This window comes from Haliotis asinina, chromosome 1, assembly GCF_037392515.1.
Source record: "Haliotis asinina isolate JCU_RB_2024 chromosome 1, JCU_Hal_asi_v2, whole genome shotgun sequence".
NCBI classification, from domain to species: domain Eukaryota; kingdom Metazoa; phylum Mollusca; class Gastropoda; order Lepetellida; family Haliotidae; genus Haliotis; species Haliotis asinina.
This window is the reverse complement of record NC_090280.1, coordinates 23,486,717-23,500,511: the sequence shown is the minus strand read 5'-3', so window position 1 is coordinate 23,500,511 and position 13,795 is coordinate 23,486,717. Positions and strand designations below refer to the sequence as shown.

General features: G+C 40.3%; 1 pseudogene; it reads right to left on the bottom strand.

The window, feature by feature from the left end:
• Positions 1-1,197: 1,197 nt before the first annotated feature.
• Positions 1,198-13,795, bottom strand: LOC137263477 (leucine-rich repeats and immunoglobulin-like domains protein 1; annotated as a pseudogene).

Genomic DNA, 13,795 nt, shown 5'->3' with positions numbered 1-13,795 from the left:
TCTGAAGCCATGCATAGTTAAGATTGTTTACGGCGCGACAGTACAGAAATACTCTGCCGTATTATTTTCAAGAGGAACATTTCACATTCCATCCGTATGACACCTTCAGCATTTCTTTACACGAGAAAGTATGGTTCAGTGATGTCTGCAGGAAACGGGTTGTTTACAGTTGTTCAAATGTCAGCTGGTGTTCAGCTACAGATCACGATACGTCAGTTCTAAGACAAATACTACCTGAGGAATACATTCTAGGCAGGGTGATGCCAATACAGAAGTAGGATAGCAGTAATGTCAATTCTGAGCATTCCTGTACAATAAGAGACATGTGTGTCATGCCTTCTGTATGAAATAAACTGTTTCATCAAGTTTACAGTATGTAAAACTAAAGTAAAGCTATTAAAGCATTTATGGGAGATATGTAAAACAATTCTTTAACTATGTATTTGAATCGTGTTTGAGCATGTGTGTGTACATGTGTGTTAGCGCGCATGTGTTTATTTTGAAATGGGTGTTCTATTCATATGGAGTTTTATTTGAGGTGCTGACAATCAGAATATCACAATCGGAAACCGACCCGTACCTGCTGGGTCATGGAAACAAAACTTGTGGAACCTTAGTCCATAATCCTATCTACCCCATGAGCAATCTTATGTGTATAGCGTTTGATATAAGTGAAATTTGCTACAAAAACATTTATACTGATGAGTGTGTGGAGACAACATAACAGTTAAATGTTTTTGATAAAACAGGAAAGCTATATTGATTTAAAACATGTTTTAAAGGTTAAAGCTTTATTGACTGAAATAAATATTGTTGATATACTATATATACTGTGAGTAAAGGGTTGTTGATATACCATATATACTTTGAGTAAAGCTCAGAGCTTTTCCTTTCATGCGTCCGCTTCCTGAAAGAAAATACTGTTCGGTAACTGCATACATCATGGCGTTGTACAAACATCAACGTTCGCCGGGTATGTAGAGGACAAGCAGGAACATATCTCATAACTGTCGATATATCACTACAGTTCTCTGTAAAATAGGGCATCGTGGAAAACATTTTCTGTTCACTTTCACTGGAGTACTCTTATTTTTCCAGCTGAAATTGGAAGAATTTGTAGATGTTGAACTATATAGGCTTTGATCCTCTGTTGAAGAAGTGAAGGGTAGAGAGACGTGTAGATGTGGAACTCTTCCCTCAGTTTAGGCTTCATTTGGTACTGTGGTCCTCTGTTGAGGAAGATGAGGGGTGGAGAGACGTGTAGATGTGGAACTGTTCCCCCAGGACTCTCTCGTAATCATGTAGAAGTAAGACATCGTTGTTGGAAGCACGAGGTACATCACTGAAGTCATGGGATAATCTCTCTGCCATCACAGTAAGGTAGTCACCACATCTGTAATTACAACATTACACTTATATTTCTATAGATGATCCTGATGGTTGCTGTTCGGTTGTTCGTTATTTAACACCACATTCAGCAATATTTCAGCTATATGGCAGCTGTCTGTAATTAATCGAGTGTGGACCAGACAATCCAATGATCAACAGCACAAGCATCGGTCTACGCAATTGATTTGTTTGTTTGAATCTGACCTTAGGCTTCTGATATAAGTCGAATAAATAGTCTTTACATAGACATGAGACAGCAACTGGGCAAATATATAAAGATTCTACTCCATACTACTCCAGCATTAAAGATACAAACGTAAATATATGTACCTTCTGCCCTGGTCCTCTGAAAACGAAGGGAAGACTGAAAATGAATTAATCGTCTACATTACCACTTACTGAACAGGAGTGAGTGAGTGAGTATTGTTTTTCTCTGTTTATGACAATATTCATAAAATATAACGGATTGGAACGCCAGGGTGAGAGGCTGAAATGGGCTTCACGAACGATTGTTAAACCATTAGGCTACTGTACTGACCTTTACTGAATCCAAACAACAACGAATAAAAGAGACATTTGCATTTGTGACAAGCATAGGTTGCACAGGATCAATTCTGACCCAAATCTCCAAGGTGTATTGTAAGACAGTATATGGTTTACAGTCATTATCATCTCATCCTACCGGGTACCCCTTCACTGATTGGTAAATTATACTGAAATCGCTGAAGAAATCAGCTAGCGTTACTGACCTGTTATGACGAGAATACCAGTGGGTTGTTGAAGACCAATTCACTTTGGGGTAAGGGCGTGCTGCTTGAGGTGTGTTGGTTTGTGGAGGGGAGTGAACTGATGACTCAATGCATTTGATTCATTTGATGGAAAGGATTCATACATTCACTGTACCTTTCACGTCCTTGCAGACAAGAACAGTGACTGCTGCCACCACAACTGCCACAGCAGTCAGCATAACGGAGTAGACAGCTACGATGGGGACGATGTCGTCTACGTTGACATCACCTCCTGATATAACACATGTACTTAGTATTGGACACATATGAGATCCGTCGTTAATATTCATTATTACTTTAAAATCATAGATACTGATTGCAGTACATTTGGAAGAAATTCTTTTTGTAACTATTTGTTCAAAGATACTACAATTCATAACAAACTAACAGATCCCTGTCTTAATCACAACACATCTATTGAAGCGAGAGATGCACAATGGAAACAGAATCATCCGTGAGGTGTAAAATATTACCTTGTTCGTACTAAACACTGAATATATTTCGGACATCAATAATGGCCAACTAACAGTTTTTAAAACTAAGAAAATGGTATTTGTTCTATGACCAACTTGTCAAAGAAACCACGATTCTTTATAAGCTAAGAGAGTCCTGTCTACATCTCATAACAGGAAAAGGAAGCAAGCAATTAACGAAGAAGGAAGAATTATCCGTGAGGCATGACCGGAAACATGACCGTTACATCTATCCAGGCTAGTGGATCTGTTATCAATGAACCCTGGTTATGTTTCGTGGAAATTAAGAAGTGTCATTAAAAAGTGTCATGACATTAGAACACATAAGAATATGACCGAGGGATTTCATGTTTTTATCTGACTTAATTTATAACAGGAATCATGAATAATAAAATTGTTATAAATAATAAGACTTGTATGGCAACATTTCTTGGCTACGAATTGACACAGTTCACACAGTCCTTAAGCATACTCGTAGTTAACCTTGAGACACCAGGTCCACACAAAGTCACTGACACAAAGTATTACATTATGATGTGGATTTTGTATAGTTTCACTCTGAAGTCGTTCAAGGTCACACCGCTTTGTGGAGAATAAATGAGTGAGTATTGCTTCATGCTGCATTAATTTGGCAGCTATTCGAGGCGATGAACTGTTTATTCATTTCATCTGAAACTCACCGATAATGAGCGTATCCTGCCTCTGAAAGTTACAATATTCTGTCGTTAATGATGAACTCAAAAGATGGTTCATTGTAAACCCTTAATGATTTTATTACTGCATGCCGATATGCGACTTTGGTACTCTTTAAACACGTTTCAGAAATTACAAGTGTACAAGAAACTGCACTGAAATAAGTAACCACCATTTGTCGTGAATTTTCAAATGTTCAGAATGAATAAAGACAAACAGGAACAGTTACTCATACGTGATACATTAAGTATTTAATGATTCATGGGTACCCTTTTAACCTTTGAAGAAAGGTCTTCTGATGCATTACATATTTCATATAATATGTTAGAAATGACTTATGACACCAACCCTCTATCTGCTGGTAGCCCCCGTCTGCTCCTGAGTCCCGGGTATATGTGACAACGCTGAGGACGGAATTTTACAAAGGCTAAAATTTGTCCAAACAGACAGTCAAACACACTGGAACGTAATTGCTTCACAAAATCTATTACATACATGTACACGTGCTGGGAATTTCATAATTGTAGTTTCCTAACGAAAGTGATATAACTGGAAATGTTTTTACACCGGCAAGACAGACATTTAGAAAATCCACGATGACAAATTATTGACTCGGTGCTAACTTGTACATTCACCAAAATTGTTTTAGTCGCCTAGTGAGGAAGTAAGTGACCACTGGGGAAGTAAAAACCAGGAAAGACCAATGGCCTTGATGATCGAGTCCTGATTCGTCTGGAAACATGTAATACCATGACACAGACAGAAGAACTCTGTCAGCAATGAAGATTGGCGAGTCCGACTCTCCACTAGTTTTGTTTGCTTACTTATTTTTCTTACTGTTGCACTCAGCAATATTTCATCCATATGGTGGCGGGATGTATATTATCGAGTCTGGACCAGACAATGAAGTGGTGAACAGTATGAGCATCGATCTATGCAACTGAGATACAATGGCATGTATCGATAAATAAGCAAGCCTGTCCACCCGATCCCGTTAGTCGCCTCCAACAAACATTGGTTGACTCACCCGGATTTCACTGGTTCCTATCCAGAACCATTAGAATGAGACTGTACCTGTGCTTTTGAAGAACAGTCACCGATCGACGTTATCAACAGAAAGTATACCGTTGTCGTGCCACATTTTGGAAGCCATCATTTGACGATATGAACCAAATCGAAAGTCTTTCGATTATTTGTTATTTCAAATTTGAACTGGAGATCCTTCTGGAGGAATTGACGTAGTTCTACTAAATGAATGGCAGAGGATTCGAGGCTTGATTCCCATTATAAGGAGACTGCGGGATGCAAGCCATGAGACAGGCATCTAGGTACTAATGTGGTCTCTAGCTCAGGCACTCGTGTCATTGCGAGGATTAAAGATTTTTTTAAATATGAAAATTTTGAGATGACCCCCAACTTGAAACTCTTCACAGTACATTATATCTAGACATAATGTAGTGTGAAGCGTTTGAAGTCACCTGTGGTCGCTAGTTGTGGTTCGTCTAGTAACCACAACAATGATTTGAGAAATGCGTCACAACCCAGTCGGTGACGCACTGATGGGAACCATACTTCAAGTCCATGTTGATGTTCACGTTTGTGTGTGTAGACAAGATTGGTGGTACTGGATTAATAGACTTGTGCATCCACAAACGTCAATAGAGATGAAAACTCAGTCTGTACTGTCCCCACAAAGGTATCATATAGTATAAGGGACAAATAGCTCTCACAAATGGACACACATTGGTGATAAGTCTCAAGATTTTACCTGACAAGTTTACGTATTTATTCCCAGCCACCAACACCCTGATCTGTGGTGGTAATGGATTAATACACTTGTGCATACAACAACGTCAACAGAGATAAAAACTCAGTCTTCACTGTCCCCACAAAGGTTTGATATAGTGATGATGGTGATGAGTTTCAAGATTTTAGCTTACAAGGGTACGTATTTATTCCCAGCCACCAGCAGCCTGATCTGTGGTATATTATCAATTAAGGCTGTGTTAGAAAGTTCAAAGCCATTATACTCACCGATTAAGAATGTATCCCCTCCCTGAAAGGGAGTAGACAATTACACGTGCAAAATGTTAGATGACAAATATACGATCAACAAATTATTGGTGTAGCTGCACACATGTGAATCACAAATACCAAATTTAATTTTGCAGAACAGTACAAGACTCTTTAATTGTTAGGTCAAGAAAGGGAACAAAATGTCAAGTACAACACAGGTGGCTGTTATTTCACATGACTTCTCGGATGAGTTTATGTCACTCAATAATCGTGTCTCTTAAAGGGTATAAACACTGCGTTAAAGGCTGGACTCAGGTTCCTTTTCTCCACAAAGAGGCGACTTTCTTCCTTTCTTGTTACCACCAACGGCGTGTTTAAACTCAATCAAAATCGAACATAAAAAAATAGACTAATCTGCTGTGACATAAATCCATTGATTTAAATCAAAGAAGAAGATGGTAGTATGTGAGTATGATGTGAAGCTTGTAAATGTAGACATTTATGTAGTGCTGAGTTTATTATGCTATAGTCAAAGTAAAAAAATAAACTTTTGTATGGGTGAATATATCAGTTATCAGGATAAAACTATATTCACCACCTGACCAAAAGTGGTATAATGTATGTACTATATAAAAGAACACTACGTTTCAGTTGTACTTTCTTCTTCCTTCATTTTTGTAGCTATTCCGGTTGGATTTGTTACTAAAATGTTTTATCCAACTATTTCCCGGTTATGCCTGAACACCGTGCTTTTGAGATTCCAGGAAATAACATATGCAGGAAATAATCCCAACACACCTTAAAGTATTTTCAGCTGAGTGAGTGAGTTTAGTTTTAGCAACATTTCAGCAATAGGACATTACAACAGTAATGGGCTTCACATATTTTTCCTATGTCGTTATGTCGGAAATCGAACCCAGGGGTTTGGCGTGATGGGCAAATGCTGTAACCACTAAGCTACCCCTACGCCCCTACTTGCACTTGGAAGTGCAAAAGAAGTGCTTTTGAACGTATACATTCCATGGTTATAAGATCAAGCCGGATCATGGCATAGCATAAATTTAATAATACCACGTACAGACAAACATGAACGCAGGATTCTAAAATACCGCCGTGGAATACGTTTTCATTCACTCTCACATCACACCGTATTACCCCCGAGTCTGTGTTTTCTACAAACAAGCACTATGACGACAACGGCGATGACCACGATCAGGACCAAACAGACAGCAGCCACGGGGACCATGGAAACGACACCAGATTCATTAAGCTCACGTGCTGAAACATTTAATATGTACCATGCAGTTTAATATGTGTCTAATCCTGTTTTGAATGCAACTATGCAATACCTGATCTACTATATCGGCAATATCGTATCCACTTTCTGTACGTGTGCATGGCACTTTCTTTCTTTGGATGTCTCTCAGTATTCCACAATACGTAATATTACAAAGGGTATACGGTGGCACTTCCAAACGACATCTATAATAATATTTCCTTTTGTCACTTTGCATATCATGTTATCCTTTATGGCATATTTTCAGTTTATAGGGCAAGCAGAAACATTTGAGATTGTTGGACTGACTGTCTGACTTCTTTTTGTTTTACACCGCTTTAAACAATATTCTGGCAACATCACAGAGGGATCCACCAGAAATGGGCTTCCTATATTGTACCCACGTGGAGATTCGAACCAAGGTTTTCAGCGTGACGAGTGAACGCTTAAAGCACTAGGCTACCCCACCGCCCCTATAACTGTAGCTGATAATTGAACCATAGCGTATTATTTCTATTGCATTATGGTCAAAATTGAATTCTTAATGAATACTACGAGTTGAAATGTTTACTGATTTTGAATAGTGTCATTACAGGTTTTGTCCAAATACAACTTTAAATGTGACATATTCTGTTACTAAAGAATGTGTGCAAGTCTTACTGAGGATCTCCAGTGTAAGGTTCCGTGATGCACTGCCATGGCTGTTGTTGACGTGACATGTGTACTCTCCAGACACAGACACATCTACAGCTGGTATGGACAACACAGCCTCCCTATGTCCTGTAATCACCATCATTCTGGGTGTGTTCCACCAGGTTACAGTACAGGCAGGGTTACAGTCAGCAGAACATCTCATTGTTACGGGTTTCCCTTCTTCTATCTGCAGCTTGTCCCTTGTGCCGTCAAACTGTATCTGGTCAGGTCCATCTGGAGTGCATGTGAGATGGTCAGAAATAATAATTTGAAATTGTCTTCTATCATACCCATGCCACCATATATCTAGCGTGGCCGTCTTCCAAAGGGATTCAAGATTGAAGAATGATATTTGATTATAACTACAATCCCAGCCTCGTGTCTACTGATATCACACACGTTGATAAAAATAAAGACATCCTGGGAAAGCCTTTGTAACTCTATCAAATCGTGTTTATATAATTGATATCAGTAGACGCGAGAGTGATAATCTCTATTTATGCGTATACTTGCAGAATGGCTGAGCAATTGCAACAGAGGACACGGCGTGATGATGAATCGGATCGGGACATCATAGCTCGGGTCTTTCCATAAAACATCCGTTTCAGGAAGTTTGTAGTTTCTGAGTTATTACTGAGTGGGCAAGCTGCATATTCACTTGAAGTTTAGGCATCAAATGTTGATAGTGAGAACATGTAGAGCAGAATCATATTTTCTGAGGATTGTATATGAAGAAACATCTAGCTTCTAGTTATTGTTTATTACTCAAACTGAACCTACATAAAACATTGAGTGTGTATCCCCGACTCCAGTCTGACAGTAGTCCTTCTTCTCCAGATTGACAGGAGTACACTCCCTTGTCCTCCTTGGTGACGTAGTCTATGGTCAGGAATTGTCCGTCCACGTGCACTCTGTTGTCTACCCTGCTGTCTACACTGCTGTTGTTTCTCCTCCAGGTGTAGGAAGTAGTCAGAGTATACGGGTACAGGGACTGGTTTGGAGGAAGACTCCGGGAGGTTGTGGAGCAGGTCAGGTTGACAGGATCACCGGATACAGGGTCAGGAACTGTCGTGATGATGTTCGGTTCTGATGGTTTCTCTGTGAAAAGTTGAATGGAAGTGGTTCTAATCTTGCCGTTATTCTTATTTTTATTAATTATGAGTAGCATAAATAAATATGTACTATAGATTCAGTGACATTCAGTCACCATAAGCCAGAATGTCGTTTGAACGGAAAGTTTATTTGAATTGATCTTAGTGAACGTCATTCCCGACAAATGTTCAATCCATGTCCAAGGAAGCAATAACGTGTCTGTAGATGGATAATGAATGTAGTGAGGCAGAATCGCTGACCACAACCGTGATACTGTCCATAAAACGTCTACACGTAGAAAGGATGGTTAGGTGTTATAAAGCGTCTGCACGGAGAGAGGAAGGTCAGGTGATATAAAACGCCTGCACGGAGAGAAGGTCAGGTGTTATAAAACGTCTGTAGTGAGAGGGGAAAGTCAGGTGTTATAAAACGTCTGTAAGGAGAAAGGAAGGTTAGATGTCATAAAACACAATCTTCATGAAAGTGCCATGGAAGAAGATTGGCCAGTGTCATAGTTTACCCTTCAACAGTAATAAGATATATTTCATCTGGATTCTGTTACAGGATGAAGCTTTATGGTGGTGTTCATCGCTACCGTAATTAGTTCTTGCAATGACGTCTGTGTAAACGACATTAAACTATAATGATAAAACTTCCTTTGTAAGTATGGATGATTATTTTGCAGATTATCTGCCTGTGACCGCCATTTTTCTATCAATGTCTCAAAAACTAGCTTTTTGTTTCAATATTAATCAACCTGAACTCACATAAAACATTGAGAGTGTATCCCCGACTCCAGTCTGACAGTAGTCCTTCTTCTCCAGATTGACAAGCGTACACTCCCTTGTCCTCCTTGGTGACGGGGTCTACGGTCAGGAATTGTCAGTGCACGTGCACTCTGTTGTCTACCCTGCTGTCTACACTCCTGTTGTTTCTCCTCCAGGTGTAGGACGTGTTCAGAGTATACGGGTACAGAGACTGGTCTGTAGGAAGACTCCGGGAGGTGGTGGAGCAGGTCAGGTTGACAGGATCACCAGATACAGGGTCAGCAACTGTCGTGATGATGTTCGGTTCTGATGGTTTCTCTGTGAAAAGATGAATGGAAATGGTTGTAATCTTGCCTTTAGTCTTATTAATTATTAATAACATATATGAATATGTACTATAGATTCAGTGACATTAAGTCACCATATGCCAGAATGTCGTTTGAACAGAAAGTTTATTTGAATTGATCTGAGTGAACGTCATTCCCGACATATGTTCTATCCATTCCCAAGGAAGCAATAACGTATGTACAGATGCATAATGAATGTAGTGAGGCAGAATGGCTGACCACATCCGTGGTACTGTCCATAAAACTTCTACACGGAGAAAGGATGGTCAGTTGTTATAAAACGTGTGTAGAGAGAGAGGAAGGTCAGGTGATATACAACATCTGTAGGGAGAGAGGAATGTCATGTGTAATGAAACGTCCGCAGGGAGAGAGGAAGGTCAGGTGTTATAAAACGTCTGTAGGGAGAGAGGTAGGTCAAGTGTTATAAAACACAGGCAAAAACCTTCATGGAAGTGCCATGGAAGAAGATGGGTCACTGTCATAGTTTACCCTTCAACAGTAATAAGATATATTTCATCTGGATTCTTTTACAGGATGAAGCTTTATAGCTTCATTGCTAACGTAATTAGTTCTTGCAATGGCATCTGTGTAAACGACATTAAACTATAATGCTAAAATGATAAAACTTCCTTTGTATGTATGGATGATTATTTCGCAGATTATCTGCCTGTGACCGCCATATTTCTATCAATGTGTCTCAAAAACACACGCTTTTGATGCTGAATTTATGTTTATATTTGGTACTCAGATTGTAATCACACTTAATAAGAAGTTGAGTCTCAGGACACACGTCACTGTTAGGAGCGCTGAAGTTGTAGACTCCGGCGTCCTGTACGTCAACACTGTGGAATGTGAGACTGACTAGCTTCCTCCCCTCCATAGATGTACTGACAGTCAGCTGAATCCTCGTCCCGTTCTCTGTGTGTGTGTTGACACTTGTAGGCAGAAGCTTATTTTCATCCACAATGAACAGGACAGTGGAACCAGTTCTGTTGGATTTCTGTTGTTTGTATGCGATAGATCTTATCTTAAAATCCGTAACTGACTGACTGACACTCCAGGTCATGTTGACACTTTGTCCGACACGGGCCACAGTGTTGGTATAAGAAGCTGAAACATGTCAGCATAATTAGTACACGATACAGAACAGAAACATAAAGGCCAACTTTGAAAAACAAATGCGCGTAATTGCATATTTGATCCAGTTTGATTGATACAGAGATGACATTATGGTGGTATTCTCATAATGGCAAGGCTAATTGCCCTGTCGTAAGATGCCCGCTCAGTGAGCTGTCGATCATCACTTCTCTGTACTATGTCATGTGGATTTCTCTGCCATTCTTCCCACAATGCACTGTAAACGTGTTTCTGTCGTATGTTGACCTCGATGCAAAAACCAAGATGCTGTATCGGTTGACTTGGTTGAGACATGTCATCGGTTGCGCAGATCGATGCTCATGGTGTTGGTCACTGGATTGTCTGGTCCAGACTCCATTATTTACAGACCGCCACCATATAACTGGAATATTGCTGAGTGCGGCGTAAAACAGAACTCACTCACTTACTCACTCACTCCCACTCAAGAAAGGAACAAATACTTTGGTGTCTAATTTCATGTTGTTTGGTCGATCAACAGCACATAGAATACACATGTCCAGCAGTGTCGGTGGTGGTATATGGCGGTGAGGTTGATAAAAGACTCGAAAGTGGCTATGTTTTGCAAGCCTGGTGACTTTTCACTACCACTTTTCGGGTTGAAGTGCGTGCTTGAGAGCGTGAGTGCTTGCATTTATATTTAGCCTCACGTCTCTCATATTGCTGCAATATCGTGACGAGAACTGTTTCATTTATATCAATATTAAAATCAATAGATTTTTAACGTAAAGTTGTCATCACAGGACAGTAAAAATATTAGATTATCACGGCTCTTAGTTTGAAACTACTATGCTATCATAAAGACAATCACTACAGACAGCAGAAGAATGAAAAAAAAATGGGCTCAAGATCACGAGCAGATGAGAACATTTGAAATTGGCTTCACACATTGTTCCCATGTTGGGAATCGAACCCACATGGAAGGCTTTACCCACAAGGCTACCCCACACCCATGGTTGCTTTCAGGTGGTTAATTACACGAGATATGGTGTTGACGTGTACGTTGACGTGATTTGCAAAACCGGTCTGGTACGTTCCAGCTTCGACACTTCGTGATGGGATGTTGCGATTGGCATCTTTTTCGTCTATTCCCCAATTTCATGAAGTTAACAAATGTATAACAGACGCTGACTTTCGTTATCATTGATATTTGTAGCAGCACATGGTTGCCACAAGTCGAACCGCTTCTAATTTTAATGGCAGTTTTCTGAAGTACCGTAAACATGCCACGAACGTTTAAAACGTATTCGCTTGGATTTACGAACGTCTGACTATCGCATTTTGGTGTAAAACATTCCATTCGTACAGTATAAACAGTTTCTTTAATATAAAATACGATCTCATTATCTTCCATTCTAGACGAATATACATCATAAAACCAACCATTATCATGTCCTCTAGGACGCTTTAAAGATTTTGTGATCTGATATGTCTTTATCTAGTTACATGTCCTCACAAGACTTCTTTATCATACAGAAATGGCGGTGGGACAGCCTAGTGACTAAAACTTTCACTGGCTCCACCGAACACCCGGGTTCGATTTTCTACATGGGTTCATTGTGTGAAGTTCATTTCCGGTCTCCCTTGCTGTGATATTGAAGGAATATTGCCAATTCTAGTGGCGTAAAACCAAACTCACTCAACACTCATGCTGATATAAAAGTATGGTTCTCAGTTGGGAGCTTGGTGTCCCGGTTTCAGATTTCGACCATGTGTGAATGAATTACTAGAAAATTGTTATGATAGCCATGGTAGAAATGATCTGGCATATGCTTGACACCGATACTTTTGACGGTGTACCGCCACTGGTTATGGGCCGGGAAAGCTACTTTCTTAATTATGAGGAAAGTAGGGGTAGCTTTACCGGTCATAGAGGATGGGGTGCGTCACGGTATGTGATTACGGAGATGTAGCTTTACCGGGAATGAAGGCAATAAAAAACTAAGTTACCGTATTCACCATATTTAATTTGTTTGGTTTTGCTTGCCATATATTACAAACAATGTAAATGAAATAAATGTATATACATGTAAAATGTAAGTTTACACAAAAAATATTCCTGTAAGCAGTTACTGCCATTTCATCATTGTAATCCTCACATCACTCCAGTTTTAACAGTTCAGATACACAGTCAACATATTCCATATCATCTATGTCCTGGTTCGGTAGATCTTGACTCAGGGATCTAAGACGACTGTCTATCTGCCGGTAGCGGCGTTTCCTCTGTGGAGCACTAGGCCAGGCTGTTAGTCGGGCACAGGACACTTCGCTCACTGACTGGTCCCTTTGGAAAAGTCCAACGACTTCAAAAATATTGGGGTGACTCTTTCTGGCTTGCTGATTAAGTTTGTTATGGAACCCTTCTAGGTGGTTATTTGTCCTTGGTCCTTCGTTTCCGAAATGGTTCCACACCAATTGGGAAAACTGGTTACCCTCCACCCACGAAGCAGTCACATAATCCATGAATGATCGCACTTTTGAGGTCATCGGGGCTGTCAGCAATACATTCTAACCAAATATTATCTACTTTGTCAAGGGGGCACTGGGGAAGAGCAGCAGCTCGACGTACTATCCTCCGCACATCATCGTCCTCCTTGTAGTCGTTGACGAGGTTCTCTTTCTGGACTCTCCTCCAAAGGCATTGACAATAATGAAAATAGCATCCCCGAAGGCTGTTGGGGGGGAAGACGATCTTACTGCATTATGGGCTGCCAACTCAAAATCCAGCTGAACAACAGGAGGACTGAAATGCATGTTCAGGGTCTCAGCCAACTGATGAAGGTACTCGAACACAGCAGTGTAAGTTGTCTCCTTCCTGCCTGGTAGTAGTCCATACACTAGGGGAAACGTGTCCTTGAAACACGGCTTGAATTGTATATATGTGGTCGTAGAGACGAGGTGCAGCAAAGAATGTTCTGTCACAATATATTGTATCTGCGTCACACAGGATCTTCATGTTCTTGTCTGTGGTGAAGAGGAGGATGTCGTTCCTGATTCGATGAAGGAATCTCTCGCCAGCTTCTGTCTCAGCCCACTTGTACTCATGATGAATCTCAGGTCTGGAAGCAGGCAGTCTGGGAACAGTCCTGTGTCTCTGTCTATACAT